The sequence below is a fragment of the Staurois parvus genome, unplaced genomic scaffold, assembly GCF_062004578.1.
Source record: "Staurois parvus isolate SC_StPar_1 unplaced genomic scaffold, SC_StPar_1.0 ptg000097l, whole genome shotgun sequence".
Lineage (NCBI taxonomy): Eukaryota > Metazoa > Chordata > Amphibia > Anura > Ranidae > Staurois > Staurois parvus.
The window spans coordinates 717,502-734,881 of NW_028317893.1; the positions used below are offsets into that span (position 1 = coordinate 717,502).

Here is a 17,380-nt window from a genome sequence, read left to right on the forward strand (position 1 = left end):
ACAACTAGATTATATAGGACCTTTACCTACAGGTAAAAATGGGTACAGGTATGCTTTAGTTGTAGTTGATGTTTTTTCAAAATGGATTGAAATCTTGCCTGTTCACAAAGATGATGCATTAACAACTGCTAAAATGCTAATTAATCATGTTTTTCCAGTCTGGGGTATACGAACAAACCTCAGTAGTGACAGAGGAACCCACTTCACAGGTAAAATAATGCAGGCAATGTGTAAAATCTTAGCTATACAACAGAGATACATACAGAGATTTCATGTGCCCTATCATCCACAATCTGCAGGTATTGTGGAAAGAATGAATAGGACTGTCAATTCAAGGTTTGCAAAAATGTTATTAGACAGAGGAAATACTTGGGTTGATGCTGTACCATTGGTTCTGATGAGTGTCAGAAGTACAACATCTTCTGCAACACAGTATTCTCCTTTTGACTTAATGACAGGAAGGAAAATGCGTATTGTTTTTCCCCATGAACCATTCTTGTCAACGCCGCAAAAAGAGGCAATAGAAAAAACAAAATGGTTACAGATGTTGCAAGACAATCTGAACACTATTGTACCACATGCAGCTACTCGAATGCAAAAAATGGTTCCTCCACATTCTTCTAAGTTCGAAAAAGGAGGACAAGTAATGATAAAAACTTTCAGAAAAACTGGACCATGGCAAAGCAATTGGGAAGGTCTATTTGATATTTTGGATGTTCAAGGAGTAATGGTACAATTGCAAAGACCTCTTAATTCAGTAAAAAATGCGCGCAGACAACAAACAATGTGGGTGCACAGTGACCAATGTAAATTGTTTATACCGAGATAATGATACTGCATTTCTTTTGCAGACATGGATTTCAAAAATCCGGAAGAACAAAGAATCGCAGATTCCAGAGAAAAATAAACATTACAACAAAAGAACATAAGGAAAATCAAAGCAGTAGCAAAGAAAGACATCATCACAGGATTGATCTTTTTCTTAGTGACAATGACAATATTAGCAATCTACAACATAAACTTTTCCAGCAATGCAGAAGTTAACAAGACTGAAGCCCTACATAAGAAAGACATTACACTTATTAGGAACAAAAGATTTTTTCCTAAAGACAGTAACATTAATACAGCTGAAGACTTGTTAGGATATGTGTGCATAGGTTATGGAAGAACTTGTTGTACGGAATTGTATTTCGTTCATAGTAATGATATTGAAGTAAGAGCTAAAATAGAGTCTATGCAAGGATCTTATAGGATCAATAACGAAACTAGTAACTTTGAATGTAATTTATCAGATATGGGATACTGGTTAATAGTTTTAAAGGAGAATGAACCTACTATTTGGTCAGGAGATATTTCCATAGATATGTTAAATACTGGAAAAATAGGAAGTTCTAAAACAGATATTTGGTATCAATTACAAAGTTATTCACACTTTCTTGATCCTGAACATTTGAATATAAATGGTAATGAAAAAGAGGACATAGTGAAAATATGGGATTTCCAAGTGACAAGAGCTTTGGTTCAAACTAAAGTCAATGTAATTGTTACTGTGGTAGATTTGATTGTCCCAGAGATAAAAATATCTCCTCAATCATTAAGACTCGTAGAAGGAAAGGATAATCTGAATTTGATGTGTAGTACACAAATACACCTACCTCAAAATTCATTATTAACTTGGAAAAGGAATGGTGAATTTTTGGGAAGTTTTCTTCATGATAAAACTGATGTTATCCATAAATTATTTTTGGTAATTTGAACTGGGATAATGATAACTTTGTGTATCATCAAAACACTATATCTATTAATGATACAGGTACAGTGGGGATCGAAAGTTTGGGCACCCCAGCTAAAGATTTGTATTAATGTGCATAAAGAAGCCAAGGAAAGATGGAAAAATCTCCAAAAGGCATCAAATTAGAGATTAGACATTCTTATAATATGTCAACAAAAGTTAGATTTTATTTCCATCATTTACACTTTCAAAATAACAGAAAACAAAAAAATGGCGTCTGCAAAAGTTTGGGCACCCTGCAGAATTTATAGCATGCACTCCCCCTTTGCCAAGCTGAGACCTGCCAGTGCCATGGATTGTTCTCAATCATCATCTGGGAAGACCAGGTGATGTCAATCTGAAAGGTTTTAAATGCCCAGACTCATCTGACCTTGCCCCAACAATCAGCACCATGGGTTCTTCTAAGCAGTTGTCTAGAAAACTGAAACTGAAAATAGTTGACGCTCACAAAGCTGGAGAAGGCTATAAGAAGATAGCAAAGCGTTTTCAGATGTCAATATCCTCTGTTCGGAATGTAATTAAGAAATGGCAGTCATCAGGAACAGTGGAAGGTAAAGCAACATCTGGAAGACCAAGAAAAATATCAGACAGAACAGCTCGCAGGATTGTGAGAAAAACAATTCAAAACCCACGTTTGACTGCACGATCCCTCCAGAAAGATCTGGCAGACACTGGAGTTGTGGTACACTATTCCACTATAAAGAGATACTTGTACAAATATGGTCTTCATGGAAGAGTCATCAGAAGAAAACCTCTTCTACGTCCTCACCACAAAAATCATCGTTTGAACTTTGCAAATGAACATATAGACAAGCCTGATGCATTTTGGAAACAAGTTCTGTGGAACGATGAGGTTAAAATTGAACTTTTTGGCCGGAATGAGCAAAGGTACGTTTGGAGAAGAAGGGGCACAGATTTTAATGAAAAGAACCTCTGTCCAACTGTTAAGCATGGGGTTGGATCAATCGTGCTTTGGGGTTGTGTTGCAGCCAGTGGCACAGGGAACATCTCACGAGTAGAAGGAAAAATGGATTCAATAAAATTTCAGCAAATTTTGGATGGTAACTTGATGCCATCTGTGAAAAAGCTGAAGTTAAAGAGAGGATGGCTTCTACAAATAGATAATGATCCTAAACACACCTCGAAATCCACGGGGGATTACATCAAGAGGCGTAAACTGAAGGTTTGGCCATGGCCCTTACAATCTCCTGACCTCAACATAATTTAAAATCTATGGATAGACCTTAAAAGAGCAGTGCGTGACAGACAGCCCAGAAATCTCAAAGAACTGGAAGACTTTTGTAAGGAAGAATGGGCAAAGATACCTCAAACAAGAATTGAAAGACTCTTGGCTGGCTACAAAAAATGTTTACAAGCTGTGATACTTGCCAAAGGGGGCAGTACAAGATATTAAATCTGCAGGGTGCCCAAACTTTTGCAGACGCCATTTTTTTGTTTTCTGTTATTTTGAAAGTTTAAATGATGGAAATAAAATCTAACTTTTGTTGACATATTATAAGAATGTCTAATCTGTAATTTGATGCCTTTTGGAGATTTTTCCATCTTTCCTTGGCTTCTTTATGCACATTAATACACATTTTTAGCTGGGGTACCCAAACTTTCGATCCCCACTGTATATATGAATGCTGCATATCAATAGAAAATTATCCAAAGAAATGTGTAAATACAAATGTAATTGTAATATCCCCTAAAAGAACACAGTGTACGGATAAGAAATTTATTCCAGCAAGTCCCTTCCAAATTAACCATTTCCAAACCAGACTTCTTTTGAGAGAAGGAAAGTTTGTTATTATATTGTGGAACTTTAACATTTCAGAATGGAAAATCTCAACAAGGTTTCCACAATGTAAAGAACATCTGGTTAACATGGAATTAGGTATTGAAAGATGGTTTGGTACTGATATTAGGAATCCTCACAGGAATAAACGTGGTATAGTTGAAGGTATTTTAGGAGGGGTTGGTACTATTGGAAGTATTACAAATAGTATGGACATTAGTACATTAAAGTCTGATCTCGAGACAGCTGGTTTAGTGGGAAGCAATAGCATTAAAGTACAAAGAAACTTGAATCAGATATTGGAAAATATGGTGATTAAAACAGCCAATATTATGGGTCCATCTATATTACATTTAGAGAATATTACTCTTAATTTAATGTCAAGTGAACAGCATTCCCATATAGCCAGAGCATGTTTAGAAATTCAGATGGAATATTCCACAAATTTTAAAATAATAGCTCAAGCTTTTCAAAGTGGAATAACTCCTCTAGGTATTGTACCAAATTTACCAAGAGAGTATGTATATGCCATAAACCATACTGATCTGTGGGTAAATAAGTGGATTGGATGTTATCAGAACATATGCTATAGTTCTTCAATGATTCCTGTAGCAGGAAAAGAACAAATGTTGGTTCCAATCACTGTCTTGGGATTACCAGTTAGCAACACACAGTTACTATATTATCATCTGCAATATACAGATTTTGCATTTACTGATAATACGTTTGAGTTAGAACAATTAGATCTGTCTTCATGTTTACAATTTCAGTTTAAAGTTATTTGTCTACCTAATCAAGACAAAGGTATATTTCATTCTTGTTACCATAACCATACTCTATGTTCAGCAAGGATAGAAAAGGTTAAAACCACTTCTGAGTTAATCTCAAGTTATGTCTAACTCAGAAAGGGTTCACTCTTTCTTCTCTTCTTGTACACATACAGAAAACTTAAGTCGAGGTTTGTTCTGTATAGAAGGAGATATTTTAGCAATAAGTGTTAATGGGATGAGAATGAATTTAACAAACATGCTTATGAAAAATGTAAGTGCTCTTCCCATACAGTACAATATATCTCAAGTGGATGAATTCCCATGGAGAGATTGGGCAAATGTTATTCAAAAAGATGAAGGTTTACTGATAGCTTTATCAGATGAACTCCAAAAAGCAGAAATATTATTTAAACATGAACAAGGGAGTTTAAAAGATATAGAACATGAATGGTCTGAATTTTCAGGTCATTCTTGGTGGTCAAAATTTAAACGTACTGTATCAATGTTGGGAAAAACTTCAATTGCATCTGCAGCAGGAAATATTTTATTACATCCTGTAATAATTATTTTTATTATTATCATATTATGTATTATATTCCAACTATGTTTAATGTGTAAAATGAGAAGTTTCTATAAGCGAATTAGAAGTGAAATTACGAAAGGAGATAATCTATTACAAAATATACTTAAGAGAAAAATACTTTCTGGTTATGCTGACTCAGTTACAAATAATGATACATTTGAAATTACGAAATAAAAACCTGAGTGTTTGTGATATAAATGATGTGTGCTTGATATAAATTAATATGAATTTCATATTTCAGAGGGGAATGTAATATTAATTTTTAATATCTAAACTTTAATTCGGTCTTTAGTAAGTTCTGATATATGCCTGGCAGAGAATACCCTCTTAATTGGATGTGAATGCGAGGTTTTGAAATTGAGTGGTCACAGATGTGAATTATTTGTGTCTGAGCTAGGTAATCAGTAGAGGTTTAAATTCATGTTTTCTTTTAAGCCTAGTCTATGTAACGTATACCTTATTTTGAATTCTTATAATGAGTCTGAGAGTTTAAATTGTATTCATAAATCATGTATTCAGACAATTGTATGTAACATAAGAACTTCAGAGACCTCTTTCATAGTCTGCATGTCAATCATGATAATTACTTGGTGGTTTGAATAAGTAACACATGTTTCAGTTAGGCTGGGAGTGACTAGGGGAGTGTTTAAGGAGCCCGCGAATTTGAAACAAAGGTTAATGGGAGGACTCAATTTCTCATGGATTTTAAGTATGTAGCTTTTCAAGGAAAGAGAAGCAGTTAGCTATTATCTACTCTACACTTCACTTCATTCAGACATACCTACACTTCAGACACTTACACAAAGGAGCACATGGCATGCTTGAACAAAGAACAGCAAGCTAGGCCAAAATCTTCTATCTAAGCTATTCAAAGGAACTACATTTTCTTCTAATATTCAAGGAACCAGCAACTTATATTCTTTATTTTTATTTCATTTTAAGCTACATATATCTGAATTTACTGTTTTTTATTGACTTTGTATTTTTTGGTGTGTGATCAAATAAAGTCACACTGCTTATTCTGAACTGGCTTCCATAAGGATTTCTTCCCACAATCATCTACAAGAACCTAGAAATACTAATAGAGTTTTCTCACAACTCTGGAAATCTAACAGGGCCTCTTGGCTCGTCAGCAGCGGTTGGCTTCCTATTTGTTTTTATCGGCTACTAGGACAATTGCTCAGGCCTGGAAGAGTCCGTTTGTACTTTTCCAGGGGGTGCGGGATCGTATGACTACTATGATGCTCAACAAACAGATGTCGAGTATATGCAACGACTCTCAACATAAATTTTTGAAAGTATGGGAGCCATGGTTGCAATACGCCTTTCCCACGCTCCCCCCGGCCAGTGTGGGGAGGTAATGGAGTTTGGTATTGGCGCTCGTGGACCCCTGCTCTTTGGTTTTTTTTTTTTTGTTTTTTTTTCCCTTTCTTCTCTGCTCTTCTTCTCTCCTTTTCTGTTTGTTTTGATGTGACAGTGGACCACTGTCTTTAGTTGCGATAGTCAGAGTCTTATTGATGTTATTGTAACCTATGTGCCATTGATAGCCCCTGCGTGGGCATACGTTTTGCCTTATTGGAATTAGAGCGTTGTCTGCTCTATTATGCCTTTTTTATTGGTGCAATTGATAGCCCCTGCGTGGGTGTGTTTTGTTGCCTCTGTTTATACTGTTTAAAATTAATAAAAACCATTGAAATACAAAAAACAGAAATGAGAGTTGTATGACTGTAGCAGCTGCATAATATCTTAAAGCTATAGGAATGTGTACTTTTTAAAGCTAAAGCCCACAACCATCAGTAGTTGTCCTGCCTGTGTAATCCTCACCTCCTTACTGCAGTCTTCTCCTAGTCCTCAAAATCCTTTCAGATGTTCAGATGTGCTGTCAGATTTGTGCTCACCTACGAGCATCTCCTGCTATTCTGTGGTTTTATATTTCCTTTCCCTTCTATCACTTCCCGGCCAGCTTCCAAGCTTGCTTTCCTATCAGGGGCGGACTGACCATTTGGGAATTCGGGCACTGCCTGAGGGCCCGGGGGCAGTAGGGGGCCCCATGAGATGCCCCTGGTACCTTTCATAGGCTTTTTTGGGTGTGATTTGAGTGTGGGTGAGGACACAGGGACCCCATGATCCCCTAATGCCCGGGGGCCCCATGAGTTGTCAGTCCGCCCCTGTTTCCTATATATGTGTTGCCCAAGCAACTTCACAGTTCTCTAGACTCCCATCTGCTTACTATCAGGTGTATCCGGTGTCTGACTACCTGTGTACTGATCCCAACTTCTCTACCATCTGTGATTGCATGCTGCCCACACTGACCTTAGCTTGTTTCCTGGTTTTCCTTCAGTGTCCTGTTGTGGTACTCTGCAAAAGCTAGTGGTCTCTGCATTCTCAGCTGGTCATACCTGGAGGCTGCAACCTGGTTCCAGTTTGCTGCAAGTCCGTCGCCACAATCAGGGCGGTGAAGAAGCAGGTTGGGGCTTAGACTCCGCACCTTGGGTAACCCTGAGCTGGTGAACTACAAGGGTTTAATATCACAGACTCCTGACAACTTCTTTTACCACACTGCATTATCTTAAAAGTTTAATAACATATTAAAATAGACTACATCAAAACACTTCAGAACCACAACTTACTGAACCTCATTATATCTGCATTTGTATATTAAAATATGAAAACTATAAACTTAAGTTTTGTGTTTTAGCCACTTGAGATGCTAGACTTACCACATATATCCAATGAGCTCAAGCTTTAGAACACAGCTGAAAGCAAAACAAAACAAACTATAAAAAGTGAAAAAACACAACTGAAGCTTTTGCTGACATACAATATGACTGGGAAAGGGGGGGGGGGGGTGTACACACTATGTAGCCCACTACACTGCAATTCACTCTAATGTAGCACAATGCAGCACTGGAAATAGCACTATTCAGATTTGTAGAGTATAACAGCAACTTTCTCATGCTGCAAATGCTCAGTGATCTCTCCCTATCTACTCCCAGTCTCCAAAACACCTTGAATGTGTATATGACTGCCTGTAAATATAGCACTGTTCAGCAAAATTGTATAGTAGTATAGCAGCAGCTATCTCTCCATCTGTGACCTCTCCCTATCTACTCCAAGACTCCAGAACACACTGACAAAAGGCTAATTCCTGATGTTGCAGGGAGGTGCTGGAACATAAGAAAACTTTTATGATTGGCCCCTCTGCAGTTCAGAGGCCAGAAGTTTCTATAGCGGCAAATGGCTGCATTCCTTCACTACTTTCCAGTAGCTCACCCTTACTCCCTCACATGCAAGATCAGCAAAACATTGCTCCCTTATTACAAAAGGAGAAGCTAGTGTAGAAGTAGCATTTCTACCAGCTAGGGAACAAGGAGACCTGTGAGCAGTTTCTCTGTCTAGTGCAGTGGTTCTCAACCTTTCTGATGCCGCGACCCCTTAATACAGTTCCTCATGTTGTGGTGACCCCCAACCATAAAATTATTTTCGTTGCTACTTCATAACTGTAATTTTGCAGTGGGAGGAGTAGTGCCACGTCATTGGTGTCAGTGGGAGGAATAGTGTCCCATCACTGATGTCAATGGGAGGAATAGTACCCCATCATTGGTATCAGTGGTAGGAATAGTGCCCCATCATTGGTATCAGTGGTAGGAATAGTGCCCCATCATTGGTGTCAGTGGTAGGAATAGTGCCCCATCATTGGTGTCAGTGGGAGGAATAGTGCCCCATCATTGGTGTCAGTGGGAGGAATAGTGCCCCATCATTGGTGTCAGTGGGAGGAATAGTGCCCCATCATTGGTGTCAGTGGGGGGAATAGTGCCCCATCATTGGTGTCAGTGGGAGTAATAGTGCCCCATCATTGGTGTCAGTGGGGGGAATAGTGCCCCATCATTGGTGTCACTGGGAGTAATAGTGCCCCATCACTGGTGTCAGTGGGAGGAATAGTGCCCCATCACAGGTGTCAGTGGGAGTAATAGTGCCCCATCATAGGTGTCAGTGGGAGTAATAGTGCCCCATCATTGGTGTCAGTGGGAGGAATAGTGCCCCATCATTGGTGTCAGTGGGAGGAATAGTGCCCCATCATTGGTGTCAGTGGGAGGAATAGTGCCCCATCATTGGTGTCAGTGGGGGGAATAGTGCCCCATCATTAGTGTCAGTGGGGGGAATAGTGTCCCATCATAGGTGTCAGTGGGGGGAATAGTGCCCCATCATTGGTGTCAGTGGGGGGAATAGTGCCCCATCATTGGTGTCAGTGGGAGGAATAGTGCCCCATCATTGGTGTCAGTGGGGGGAATAGTGCCCCATCATTGGTGTCAGTGGGAGGAATAGTGCCCCATCACTGGTGTCAGTGGGAGGAAGTGTGTCCCATCACTGGTATCAGTGGGAGGAATAGTGTCCCATCACTGATATCAGTGGGAGGAATAGTGCCCCAACACTGGTGTCAGTGGGAGGAATAGTGCGCCATCATTGGTATCAGTGGGGGGAATAGTGCCCCATCATTGGTGTCAGTGGGAGGAATAGTGCCCCATCATTGGTGTCAGTGGGGGGAATAGTGCCCCATCATTGGTGTCAGTGGGAGGAATAGTGCCCCATCATAGGTGTCAGTGGGGGGAATAGTGCCCCATCATTGGTGTCAGTGGGAGGAATAGTGCCCCATCATTGGTGTCAGTGGGGGGAATAGTGCCCCATCATTGGTGTCAGTGGGAGGAATAGTGCCCCATCACTGGTGTCAGTGGGAGGAATAGTGTACCATCACTGGTATCAGTGGGAGGAATAGTGTCCCATCACTGGTATCAGTGGGATGAATAGTGTCCCATCACTGGTGCCAGTGGGAGGAATAGTGCCCCATCATTGGTATCAGTGGGAGGAATAGTGCCCCATCATTGGTGTCAGTGGGAGGAATAGTGCCCCATCATTGGTGTCAGTGGGAGGAATAGTGCCCCATCATTGGTGTCAGTGGGGGGAATAGTGCCCCATCATAGGTGTCAGTGGGGGGAATAGTGCCCCATCATTGGTGTCAGTGGGAGTAATAGTGCCCCATCATTGGTGTCAGTGGGGGGAATAGTGCCCCTTCATTGGTGTCAGTGGGAGGAATAGTGTCCCATCACTGGTATCAGTGGGAGGAATAGTGCCCCAACACTGGTGCCAGTGGGAGGAATAGTGCCCCAACACTGGTGTCAGTGGGAGGAATAGTGCCCCATCATTGGTGTCAGTGGGAGGAATAGTGCCCCATCATTGGTGTCAGTGGGAGGAATAGTGCCCCATCATTGGTGTCAGTGGGAGGAATAGTGCCCCATCATAGGTGTCAGTGGGGGGAATAGTGCCCCATCATAGGTGTCAGTGGGGGGAATAGTGCCCCATCATTGGTGTCAGTGGGGGGAATAGTGCCCCATCATTGGTGTCAGTGGGAGGAATATTGCCCCATCATTGGTGTCAGTGGGAGGAATATTGCCCCATCATTGGTGTCAGTGGGGGGAATAGTGCCCCATCACTGGTGTCAGTGGGAGGAATAGTGCCCCATCACTGGTGTCAGTGGGAGGAATAGTGTCCCATCACTGGTGTCAGTGGGAGGAATAGTGCCCCATCATTGGTATCAGTGGGAGGAATAGTGCCCCATCATTGGTGTCACTGGGAGGAATAGTGCCCCATCATTGGTGTCAGTGGGGGGAATAGTGCCCCATCATAGGTGTCAGTGGGAGGAATAGTGTCCCATCACTGGTATCAGTGGGAGGAATAGTGTCCCATCACTGGTATCAGTGGGAGGAATAGTGCCCCATCATAGGTGTCAGTGGGGGGAGGAATAGTGCCCCATCGTTGGTGTCAGTGGGGGGAGGAATAGTGCCCCATCGTTGGTGTCAGTGGGGGGAGGAATAGTGCCCCATCATTGGTATTAGTGACACCAATGATGGGGCACTATTCCTCCCACTGACACCAATGATACTTACCTTGCTGACCCCTGCTCCAGCCTGGGCTCGCTCGCTCCCTCCCTCTCCCATGGTACAGACACTTACCGGTCAGATGTCTTCCTTCTCCGGCCACTCTCCTCCTCTTCACTCACTCGATCTTCGCGGTGCCGCTGGGCTCCTCCTCTCCAAGCTCCACCTCCTCGCCGGTAATTGGCCGCCTGTGTGCCTCTCCTGAGCTACAGTTCCGGCGGCCAATCACCGGCGAAGGATTGATCCCGGGGGTGTGCCCAGATGACAGGCACAGCATGTCATCCCGCCCACACCTGGAGACAGATAGAGGAGCGGTGTCTCGGTTCCTAAGTACATCGGAAATATGTGTTTTCCGATGGTCTTAGGCGACCCATGGGAAAGTGTCGTTCGACCCCCAAAGGGGTCGCGACCCCCAGGTTGAGAACCGCTGGTCTAGTGAATGTTTCAACCTAAAATTGTAAACAATGACCAGTATTCAAAATTTGTGCTTCAAAGACAAACATTTAATGTCAAAGATACATAATATTATCACTGGATGTAAGAGTAGAAATATGCAGATAAAGAGGATTTCTTTTGTATGTTTCGTTAGTGCTGAATGATGGGGGCATTTTAATGATAAACGTTTTGGGGACTTTAGAATCAAGGACTGGCCCTGAAACCCATGGATAGTTGACAACTGCCTTTAATCTTATCTTAAACTATGCTTTTATAATGAAACAGTGTAATGACACAATATAAGACAAGACCTCATAACAAAGAAATAAAATGCAAGGTTGAGCATTCAAACTTCCATTAATTACCGAACTATTTTGCAAATAAAAACCTCCCATTTTAATCTCCATTACTGAAAAGATGGCCCAAACTTGTTTTCAATACAATGCTAATTTCAAACAAACACCACTAAGAATTTGTGATATATTCAAGAAATTATGAATATATTTGAATGTAAATCATAGCAACAAGCCACAAAACATTTTTTAATTCATTAAGGAAATATTCAGGCAAATGGATTTCAGATATTCAGCCTCAATGGGATCTGAACCTTTCAAACAGTTCTTGAATATGCGCCTCACAAAACAATAGATGAGATGGCTACGATGAAAATTTTAGTCAATATACAATAATTGAAAAGCAAAGAATTTCAGCGAGTGCTACACAAACAACAGTAACTGCTAGGACACCAAAAAAGGCAACCACAAACCTCTCAATACAAATGTCAATAAAAAAGGTGCAGCGCTATTAACGAAATAATAAACAGAATAGCTGAGTCAAGAAAAATTAATGTTGGATGCATAAAATTAACATATAAACATACATAAAGTTAAATAAAGTGCAGAGTACTCATAACCACACGGTGGTGGTAGTAGTGGTAAATAGTCCAAAAAATTGAACGTGAGGATCTCATCAGATCAAAACCAAAATGCTTGGATTTCTATTCCAGGGGTGACAGATGATGTGACTGAATAAGTGAAAGGCGCACTCACCAGAAGCGCACTTAAAACACGCATTTGAGATTACTACTGTCTCATTAGGTAAATTTAGGTCATCTGCTCCAAAATCAGGTCAGGCTCCTGTTCACCTCTAGGTCCCTTGACCGGTATCACAGCGTCGGGTCACCACTATAGTAGGCTCTGTGAATGATGCACTCACAGAGAGAGCCCAACAAAGGATGCCACATAGCATGATACTGTTTAAAAGGAGTTTATTCCACAAAACAAGGTGTATAACAAGAGGAAAAACACTGACCATATATAGTTCAGGATGGCCACCATCGGTGGCATGACGTCTGTATGCTGTGCAATAATTGAAATTGATAACGTCTACATTTTGTGATCATGGGAATGGTTATTTTTGCAATCTGAAAATAAAAAATCAGTGGTTAATGCAACTCATGAGTTACCTGCGTTGGAGCAAAAAAGCCCCTAAAAGCAGTTACAACAGAGGCAATGTTAGCCAGTCTATAACCTGACTGTTAAAACAGCTTCTTTCCCCCCTTAGCCATATAACATTTCAACAACCCTGTTAATATACTTTTTTTTTTTTTTAAAAAGGCATACTTGTAAAAGATTACAGTATTCACCTTTCCTGCTGGCGGTACCACTGGACACCACTTCAATCCTGAGAAATCTTCAAGTAAAGTCCTTAGGGAAATCAGCAATTCCAGTAGTGTTGATTTTCAAGACTTCTGACGCTGTCACTGGTTCCTCCCAATGATCTCCACACATTAAAACATAAAGGTCAGAGGGAGGAACCAGTGAGAGCTACAGGAGACCAGTTGATTGACACTAATGGTAGAGTTAGCTTCCCTTCAGATTTCACAAAAAGGTGTTTCAGGATTAGAGCAAAGTTTAACCATGCAGTCAGGGGGAAAGGTATGTACTGTATTCTTCTTCAGGTATGGCTTCATTTAATAAAATTTGCTTAGTAATAGGATTTCTTTAATACCTCCCCTTAGTGCTATCTTGATGCAAAAGTAGAATTTTGGAAGAAAATTTCCAATCCATTCCATTAAGTTAGCTTACATTTGTATTGCAGCACCCCAATTTGTGACTGTTAAAATTGTTAGTACTGTGTGGCTAATAGAGTTGGGCTTGATGTTCAAGTTGAACGCAATTTTGACTTGAACATCAGCCATTCATTTGTTCAGTGAACACACGAATGGTAAGGCCGAGGGCGTTCAGCGGGCTGTTCATCCTCTGCACCCCATAATGCACTGCACCCTGACAGTGTATTGTGATTGGACAAAGCAATGCACCTGAGCATAGGTCAGCGGCAATGCTTTGGCCAATCACAACACATGATGATGTCACAAGGGGGTGGGTTCACATGAGTGATGTCACTGGGTGGCCCCGTTCCTTAGATATTTAAGAACTGTCCGGCCAGCGCAGCTGTCAGACAATGGAAGCCAGTATCCAGAGTGTAGCTTTTTTTTCTTTTTTTGGGTCGGCGGTCAAAGACGGTCTTCTGTCATTATTTTACACTACACTTTTTTTTTTTGTGAATGTACCTCATACTCGTTCACATTGGGGGGTGAGATCTGTGGGCCCCCTTGTTAAAGGAAGCTTTTAGACTCTGATTTGCCTCCCTGCCCGTAGACCCCCACAACCACTGGCCATGATTGAGGGGAAGAGGCCCTTGTCCCAATCAGCATAGGGACAAGGTGCTTTGGGGTAGTCTCCTCTGCCCCAACGCACCCCCCCATGTTGAGGGCATGTGGCCTGGTATGGTTCAGAAGGGGGGGCACTCGCTCACCCCCCCCTCTGACCTTCCAGACTGCATGCTTGGATGATGGTCTGGTATGGATTTTGGGGGGGACCCCCATGCCATTTTTTTTATATTTTGGCATGGGGGTTCTCCCCCAAATCCCCGCCAGACACATAGGACTTGGTATGGATGTGGGCGAGGACCCCACACCATTTTGTTTTTGTTAATTTTTTAATTGCCAGCAATTCTTTTTACATTCAGCTGTCGGCAGGAATGTTTTCACTACTAAAATACTGCATGATTTAATAATATAACTCATGCTGTATTTTAGTAGCTGTGCAGTATCTTACCACATACTCGGATGAGGTAAGATACTGCTAAGTGAATTGTCCTGGTTCAATGTCAAACTCTTGTTAGAACCAAATGGGCGAGAGGGGTGTTCGGCTAATCACTAATGGCTAGTTTGTGCCTGCACTTTTATATTCACACAAACATTGTGAAGTCATTGAGACACTACTGATATGTATTTCTGAAGAGTCTTCCACACAGTTCACCTCATATTCACATATTAGTTTAAATCCTAGAAATGTTGCAGTTTCCTGATTGGACTCATACACCTGATTGGACTCATAATCAAGCTTATCTTAAGGCAGTTTCTCCTTCTTACTAGCAATCACCTCCTTTTCCATTTTGTCCAACCTCTCATTTGTCCAACGATGTGGTGTGGCGATGGGTGCCAGGTTTTCACCCTCTCTCACCAACCTCTACATGGGTTAGTGGGAGAGGGTGAAGATATTTGGACCTGACAACCTGTTCCACCCCTACATCCAATTTTTCAGACGCTACATAGATGATTTGATCTTAATTTGTTCTAGTGAGTTTGGGGATTTGGAAAGTTTTTTGTCGTATCTCAAAAACAATGAACTTAACCTCAGCTTCACTGGACAGATGAGCGATCACAGCATTAGTTTGTTGGATGTCACACTGAGGGATTGTGAGGGTCTAGTTGTCACCAGTTTGTATAGGAAACCCTTATCAGGCAAAAACAAGAGCTGACTCAGGACATCCCAAACACACAGATAAAGGGATTCCTGTGGGACAGTTCCTACGATAGCGTAGGACCTGCGATAAGGATGAAGATTTCAATAGAGAGGTGACACACATGAGGGATCGCTTTTTACAAAGAGGTTATCCAATGCCCATGATAGATTGTGCTGTGGGTATAGCTAACAATACTAACAGAAACAACTTATTAATAACAAAGGAGAGGTGTAATTCCAGGCAAGGACCACCCATTTTCTCCATTGCTTTCAGCTTAGAGTTTGGGAGGATTAAAAGGATCATTGAGCACCATCTTCCCATACTTCTGAATGATGACATATTTGCACAAATATTATCCAATGGTACTAAAATTGTTTCCTGACGTGCACCAACTTTGGGCAATACTCTGTCCTCTAGCTATTTCTCCTCTAGAACAACTCAGAGAACATGGTTGAGTTTTAAGGGTAACTATAGGTGTGGTATAGATGGCTGTCCCTGTTGCTCTTGTATTAAGAAAGGGGAGGAATTTAGATCCACGGTTAGTGGCAAGGTTTACAGGATCAAGAACTTCATCTACTGTAATACTAAGCATCTAATATATTTGATCAGCTGTAGAAGTTGCCAAGTACAATATGTTGGTAGGACAACTAGGAGGCTATGAGATTGCCTCCATGATCATGTTTATGACATACAAAAGAATCATTCTACCAATGTCGCTATTCATTTTAACAGTGCTCATGGAGGTGACCTTAGTACTTTGAGCATACAGGGCATTGAGAGGGTGGACAGGTCCCCTAGGGGTGGAGATAGCTTTAGATTGCTGTGCAAACGTGAAGTCTTTTGGATTTTTTATTTGCGTACTCATATTCCTAATGGTTTGATTTTGAATGATATCTTACCCATTTTTCTGAGTCACTTCCTTGCCCAGCCATGGCCCCCTCCCTCTCTGATGTGATTATGTTTTACCAGCTTTTTGAATATATGCGTTTGATCACATGCGTTTACTTGGTGCTGATCTTTTTCGATTATTGTCTCTGCCCATCACCTTATTAACCTTTTTGGTCTTTATTATATCTGGTATGGTGAGGATAGGACAGGGACTTTGTCATTGATCTGAGACATAATTATTTTTATAATTTGTATATCTTCTTATTTGGGATGGATCCAATATACATACAGTTATACATGATGTGGTGTTTTCTTCATGGTATGTTATTTTTTGTTTCTTCTTCCCATACATTCATTACAGCTTTATTTTCATTTTTGCCATCTTCATTGTGTAACGCAGAAATTATTGCACATATCCTGTGGTTGGTGCGTTGCACTTTGGGGATGTTAAAATTGTTAGTTGCAGAACTGTTTTTACCTTTAAATCTGTTTGGTGTAGCAAGAGGTGGACCCAGTGTTGATTAGGAGAAACAGCTGATTCTGGTGCTTAAAACCAACACTTTTTACATGGGTCCACTGGGTAATGAATAAACACTGTCTTTAGCGTGAAATGCGTTTACCTGCCAGTCCCCCACTGTATTTCCACTGTCTGAATTGGTTTTATCTTGGTTCAATAAAGTGGATTATTTGGAGTGCAGCTGATGGGATGTCCTTTGTTCTCATCAAATGCAGTTTAATGTATTTGTTTAGGAAATAGAGAGTAACACTGCACTCTGTTTATAGTAAACACCTGTCATTAGTTGAACTTGCAGTCTCTGATTACTCTAATGGCATAACATTTTCAAAAAATGATACCTTGTTTTAGTAGATAAGACTTTTCTTCCTGTGCAAACCAGTAATGCCCAAAATAAATCCAAAGTTCTTTAATTGGTACAAATAAACTGTTGCAAAGATGTATTGCAGATGTCCACAGCCAGGGAAATGATTTGCTGTGCTCTACAGAACTCTTCATCATTCATTCATGAGGCATAATAGTCCCTATAAGTGTCTGTAATTATGCCATGTATTATGCTTTTTTAATGATTTGTCATTTATAGCAGAAACCATGCCTATATAAATTAAGATTCTACAGGAACATTATTTCTTTGCTATCTTAGCAAAGCATGGCAACTGAGTGAAGGAATGTGACTGCTTCTCTTTCAGTGTTTCTAGCTGTTAACTCTAGAAGAGTTAACTAGAAGGCTGCATAGGAGTTAACTAGAGTTAACCTGAAATACACATTACATGGGTGCAAGTGTGTTTTGTTTTTTCTGTTTTAGACATCTTTTGAGGCAATTAGGCTCAATTCTTCACATTTCCAGCATTAAACAA

The 17,380-nt window shown here is 40.8% G+C and overlaps 1 pseudogene; it reads left to right on the plus strand.

The window, feature by feature from the left end:
- Nucleotides 1-991: 991 nt before the first annotated feature.
- On the plus strand, nucleotides 992-5,135 carry LOC149467874 (uncharacterized; annotated as a pseudogene).
- The last annotated feature ends 12,245 nt before the right edge of the window (nucleotides 5,136-17,380 follow it).